Genomic DNA, 7,252 nt, shown 5'->3' on the forward strand with positions numbered 1-7,252 from the left:
CTTACAGTTATAGATGAAAGAGAAGATGAAGAAAAAATGCAGGAAGGAACATGGAAGCTTCTAAAGACAAAGAAGAAAGCATTGAAATAATCTTTCCGCACTAAAATCAGGAAGAGATTAAATTCTTCTATCAAGGAATATAGTAAAAAGAAGACCAGGAATATAAAACACATGAAGTAGAGAAAAGTTCACAGTTTGAAGATAATGAGTTGTGGAAACTGTCCATGACTGAAAGAATCTCTGAAGAGGAATCTGAAGAAGAAGAGCTCAATAAATACAAGAGAAGTCAAAGAAAAAATTCAACAATATTAAGTTAATAAAAAGGGAGTTTACAGTAAGAAAACACAACAAAGAATGAAGCAATTTTGAAGGTATATAATTTAGAAGAGACGAAAAATAAATATAACATTGTAAAAAGTTTTGAGTCATTGTAAGCCTAACTGAGGGTTAAACCAGTTAATTTATTGTAAGCGAAGTAGGCATATTTGATTCAAAATTAAATTGATGTTAATTACAGAGAGTGTTATAAATAGTAATTACTCTCATATGAACCCAACGCATGAAGTGAAGAGTTGAGTTAAGAGATCCAAGTTGAATTTGAGTTAGTCAAGTGTGAGTTTGCATGAAGTTAGTTAGCCGAAGAAGAGTTGAGTCTAGTTGGAGTTTGCATGATTCTATATTTAGTAAATTTGGTGTTTAAATACTTATAGTTAGATCATTGTAAGGTGCAGAAACCCAAGAGTAATAACTTGAAATTATGTGTGTGAGGAATATTAATGAATATATTTTTTTCTTATGTATTTTTTGTGTTTTCCGACTCCCCTTTCCTTCAACAATTTTTTTCGTGGAAGACCAAAAAAAATAAAAAAATAAAATGCATACAATTTCATATTTCATGAAGAGAATTAACCTAGATGAATAGAAGTATTCTCGTAGAATAGCGAGGCATATAAGATTATAAAGACCAGATCAATTAGCAAAATAATTAAACTAATTTCTAAATCCAAATATTGGACTATGTAAGAGTTCTAAACGCAAATATTAGACTATTTAAGATGATGACGTTAGAAGCCCTCCACCCCTAATGCAGTATACGATTTGTGGTTTTTTCGGCAACATATACACATTATACTAACACACACAATATTTTGTTCTCTTTCTGCAACATATACAACTAATTATATCCAAATACTAGACCATGTAGAGAATGTCTTTAAAGGCCCTTCACCCTCTAACACGGTATAAGACTTTTCTATTCCTTCTGCAAGATATACACATTGTACTACCTAATATAAGTTTTTCCACTATGTCTACCAAATATACACATTGTAAGGAAGTGTTGTTGGTTTCTTGTTGCAATATCATAGTGTTGGGTGATCTAAGCTTTCCATGAGGTGAAGAAGGGCTTTCATGCTGAGAGGATGACGTTGGGTTAGAACAATGGGTTGTAATCCTCTTTGCTTCTCTTTCTATCAGTAAAATTATTCGAGTTTTCCTCCACATTCTTGTATGTTTGCTGATATATGCATTTGTGTGGTCAATATATGTCTGGTCCTATATTGTTTATGATTGTAGATCCATGTTTTTCAATAGTATTATGCTGCTTTGACTTTACAGGTGCTCTCTGAAGCTGGGTGTACAAGGAAGAAGCGACAAAGATTTGTCAAGGAGAGAGAGGAAACAAGAAAAGGATTAAGCGCAAGACTGAGGTTGGTACTTTTTGCTCGCCTCTCATCTACTTATCATAAAGGAAAATGAAAGTAGTTTTAATCTATTTGTTTCTAAGATAGCTACCCATCTTAGTGGGACTAGCAGCTCCGTTTGGACACTAGATTTCCCGATAACAAAATGGTGACTCCACTGGGTAATCGAATAGATTATTTGCTTGTCTATATTTGTTGATTTTATAAACTTACAGACGGAGCTTGAAGTCAAGCTAGCTAGCCTTCAAACTGCATTTTCTATGCAAGTGAAAAGTAGATCAATGCTGCTTCAGTCCATCTCCGAGTTTTGTTTATAAACTGAAAAATCGATTTGCAAACATTCTAATTGCCCTAGTGGTGGCTCTAGTAACCTCATTAGATCAGCCCCTATGATTTACATTTACTGACTATCATTTTCTCGGCCTAAATCCCTGAACTGAACTGCAAACTGTGATAAAGAACCGAGTAAAAGTCTCGCACTGTACCATCGCACCCTCTCTTCTAGACAGTCAGTATGCATCGCACCTCCCGTGTGCAGTAGGTGGGATGCATACTGGATTCACTGTGTAAAGGGTGCGATGATCAGAGAAGGCTAAGTTTGCCTGCAGACTTTGGTTTTTCTTCATTCTTTTCAGATCTATTCAGGAGTTTTGCTGTCTGTGATCAGTATACCACTGTGGAAACCCCTTTCCTTTGCATGATTTGGCCTCTATTATACAAAGAATTGTGAATGTTTTTATGTATTGTGTGCCATTTACAGTTCTCTTTTACATAGAAGTAGCTTAATCCAACTGTCGATTTTTGATTTGAAAGTGTCACAAGTGTCATTTTCAGTCAAAGAAAAGAATTCTGTTGTTCTTGATGGTTGATTACACTGTTACTCTTGTATTTGATTTGAATTAGTAGTTTTTCAAGTGTCGAAAGTAGTTTTCAATTCAAAATCGCAAAGTGTCGTCATTACCTTCCTTTCATATTTTGAAAAGAAAATCGTTAGTACTGTCGCTTTGAAAAGATAATTCAGATTTGTATTTAGCATTCTTTTTTCGTTCACACATTAAGAAGGCTGAAAACAAATACATGCATGTGCATTTACATTTAGACTGCTTGTTGGTTTGATTTAGGACAGTGCATCTAGTGTGTGCTCTTTGCTCTATGTTGAAAGAATCTTAGTCCTCTTTCTTTAGTAGCTAGGATTTTCATTGCAAAAAGAAGATTAAATGATTGTTTATCATCTTAGATTGCATTTTAGGAATTGTATATCTACATTATGCGGTGAACCTGAAAGGCAAATTTCTTAAGCAAGATCAACTGTAAAATAAATTCAATGAACATAAAAACGCTTTGGAACCTAACGCACAACATTTAGAAGTCTAGGCTAAAGACGTATTCTGGCATCGTAAAGCCTGGTAACTATCGCTTTCATCACTGGTTGGGTGATTCCTCCTCTTTGAGAGGACAAGTGCCAGTGCGGACTTGTGCTCCCACGTACCGTCGAGTATATATTGGGAGACCACAATAGGCTACATCCTTTATCATTAGGAAGCTGTGTCTGCCGCCCTATCGATCGCAATGCACTGAACACAGCATTCGGGAAGATTGACTGTTGTACCGTAAAAAGTATTATGCAGTTTTGTGATTGGTTTGGTAATCCCTTTGTCTAGATTTCCAGAGTAGTCTCTTTCATTCCTTTTCAGACTCCTTAAAGGAAAAGGTCCATCTGAGCTCTTGTCACTTCAAGCTCATTAAAAAACGAAGGCGACTAGAGTCATCTTTTGTTTTTTCTCAACTCTTAAAAATTGAAAAAACAAGTTGTGTCAAAGCGTCTAAAATTTATTTTAATTGGAACGAACACCACTGGTCCTGCGTTGGTCTTGGTCAGAGAAAAATGGAGTCTACCAACCAAGGATTTCCCCTTGGAGGAAATCCCAGTCCTTTCTCCTCTTAGGGAGATGTTGGTGCACCTCATATGGCCACATTGTCACTTCCAGGATTGAAAATTGGCTTGCCAATATGGCTCTTCTCTACCTCTGTCGTTTAGAACACCGTGATTCCTGAACAATCGAGTCAGCAACTAGATAATGCTAGAGTTATCCCCAAACCTTCTACTTCGTCTGTTTCTCCCTCTCTTCCTTCCTCTCCACTTGATGAAGCTGGTAAAGTTAAAAATCAAGTAACTAAGAAGGGGAAGAAAGGGAAGGAGAAGAAGGAAAAGAAGAAGAAGGAGCTAAAGGAAAAAGGGGGCAACCGTGCATCGTCTAGCAAAAAATCCACACACTACACTATCGAAACCTAAATCTCCATGTGTCATTTTCAAAGGAGATCACTATCATCGAGATTGTCCTTAAATCGCTAAGATCTTAAGGGATTGGTCTCCTCGCTTGCACAATCTGGTGTCATCAACCTCTGACTATCATGTTGAAAGCACACCGTCAACTAGTGAAAGCGAAGTCTCTGGACAGAAAGGAAAATGTAAATTCCCTTGTAGACTGTGTGAAGGGGATCACGTCGTCCACCGTTGTCCCTTCCTAGACGAAGTTAAAAGAGTTTTGTATAACCGTCCTGCATCACCGTTGCAATTCATGATCTAGTGGCAATTGACGATCAAGAAGGGGGTAAGGTCATTCAAGAGTTTTTTATGAGAATATTCATTGAGTGCATAATATTGGAAGATAGTCTCCATGCAGTTGAAAAGAAAAAGGAAGAAGAGGATAAAGCTCTCACTGCAAAGCATAATGATGATGTTTTTAACATTGATTTTGAGTGTGCATGTAAACATGACACCATACCACTTACAGTTATAGATGAAAGAGAAGATGAAGAAAAAATGCAGGAAGGAACATGGAAGCTTCTAAAGACAAAGAAGAAAGCATTGAAATAATCTTTCCACACTAAAATCAGGAAGAGATTAAATTCTTCTATCAAGCAGTATAGTAAAAAGAAGATCAGGAATATAAAACACATGAAGCAGAGAAAAGTTCACAGTTTGAAGATAATGAGTTGTGGAAATTGTCCATGACTGAAAGAATCTTTGAAGAGGAATCTGAAGAAGAAGAGCTCAATAAATGCAAGAGAAGTCAAAGAAAAAATGCAACAATATTAAGTTAATAAAAAGGGAGTTTACAGTAAGAAAACACAACAAAGAATGAAGCAATTTTGAAGGTATATAATTTAGAAGAGACGAAAAAATAAATATAACATTGTAAAAAGTTTTGAGTCATTGTAAGCCTAACTGAGGATTAAACCAGTTAATTTATTGTAAGCCAAGTAGGCATATTTGATTCAAAATTAAATTGATGTTAATTACGGAGAGTGTTATAAATAGTAATTACTCTCATATGCACCCAACGCATGAAGTGAAGAGTTGAGTTAAGAGGTCCAAGTTGAGTTTGAGTTGGCCAAGTGTGAGTTTGCATGAAGTTAGTTAGCCGAAGAAGATTTGAGTCTAGTTGAAGTTTGCATGATTCCATATTTAGTAAATTTGGTGTTTAAATACTTATAGTTAGGTCATTGTAAGGTGCAGAAACCCAAGAGTAATAACTTGAAATTATGTGTGTGAGGAATATTAATGAATATATTTTTTTTCATATTTTTTTGTGTTTTCCGACTCCCCTTTCTTTCAACAATTTTTTTCGTGGAAGACCAAAAAAAATAAAAAAATAAAATGCATACAATTTCATATTTCATGAAGAGAATTAACCTAGATGAATAGAAGTATTTCGTAGAATAGCGAGGCATATAAGATTATAAAGACCAGATCAATTAGCAAAATAATTAAACCAATTTCTAAATCCAAATATTGCACTATGTAAGAGTTCTAAACGCAAATATTAGACTATTTAAGATGATGACGTTAGAAGCCCTCCACCCCTAATGCGGTATACGATTTGTGGTTTTTTCGGCAACATATACACATTATACTAACACACACAATATTTTGTTCTCTTTCTGCAACATATACAACTAATTATATCCAAATACTAGACCAGGTAGAGAATGTCTTTAAAGGCCCTTCACCCTCTAACACGGTATAAGACTTTTCTGTTCCTTCTGCAAGATATACACATTGTACTACCTAATATAAGTTTTTCCATTCTGTCTACCAAATATACACATTGTACTACCTGAGGCAGTGCTCAAAATGAACGTCGCGTTGTGCAGCCCCAGGTTTCATCTCATGACTTATTTTGAGCCATTGCAAGCACTATGAGCATCCAAATTTGAGTAGAGTCTGCAAGTGCCTTCATGGCATGAACCTACATTTTAACTGGCACGATTTAGTCCGAACACTCTTTTAGGAAAAACAAAGTGTCCAATATGTGGTTTCCTGGTATGAGCACCCTCAGAGTTTGCATACGAGAATCCATAGTGTCTCCTGCTACTTTATCGCAATTATGACATGAAAATAAGTTTTTGATCCTTGTAATTCTGGAGTCTGGTCCAGTCATTTGCCTCCAAAAATTATTCCTAGCAATGTTCGGCTGGAAGGGTGTTGTTGATTTCGTTTTGCCTGTGAGTCCCCTCCGCAATTAAATACTCGTCATGGGCAGGGGGTTTTCCTATGCTTGAAAAGGTATTTAACGACGATGTCCTCGAATTTGTTGGAAATATTGATTACAACCACTGCGTTAAACACCCAGAAAGAAAGAAGTCATACTGAGGTATTTTTGCAGGTTGCGTCTCTCTGAAGATGGAAGGGCTGAAGAGAGAACAGAGTACTGCCTGGACCATTCCTCAATACAGCTAAAAATTTAAAGCATTTAATGTATTTTGGTAATTAGATATGGGCAAGCATTCATTCCCCGATTATTACCCATACTCCACACACACCTCGGCCATTTCCACAACAACAGTTTATTAATTATTTTGCTGTGATGTATTAATTAATGTAAAATTGTGTGTCGAGATAAATATGTATGTAAAAATCATTTTGCATGTAAGAGATAAAAAGAGTTTCTAAAGAGAAAATGGTGGAGCAAATTTTGATGGGCGAATGAAAAACAACAGTTATTCCACGTGTTTTACTGTATGTTATTCCACGTGTTTTACTGTGTGTTATTCCAAACTTAGTATGTTCTATTTTTTTGGCGTGAGTGAATACTGGTTTTTTTTAAGTCTGTATAACTGCGGGTAAATCTAGCTGTTCAAAAATTACCTGCGCGAAATTGAATGGCTCGAAATCAGCTTCGCTAAAGTCATCGCTCTACCTCTCCGTGCAATTTTTTTTTAACAGAACCATGCACTTCAACCCCTTGGCGTCATGGCCGTCATGGCCAATGTGAGATCCGCAACCAATTTCAGGGCTCAAGTTCAAGCGAAGAGCTTGGTCACGCATCCATCGATTCTCAAACGACCTAGTAAGACCTCTAGGTGTCTCAAATATATCCGTTAAAGACTGACCATCCATGTTATCTCTTTCCCACTTCCACAACGTTTCTCCATATGAGAAGCATATCGGTAAATTAGCAAACACCAATCACTAAACAAAACAAAAGTTTTCTGTAACTATTGATGTTGTTGCACTGACAGCGGGTGGGAGACAGAAAACGCAT

The sequence above is a fragment of the Pinus tabuliformis genome, chromosome J (assembly GCF_031772625.1).
Source record: "Pinus tabuliformis cultivar Carrire ecotype Pingquan chromosome J, CPIR1, whole genome shotgun sequence".
NCBI lineage: Eukaryota > Viridiplantae > Streptophyta > Pinopsida > Pinales > Pinaceae > Pinus > Pinus tabuliformis.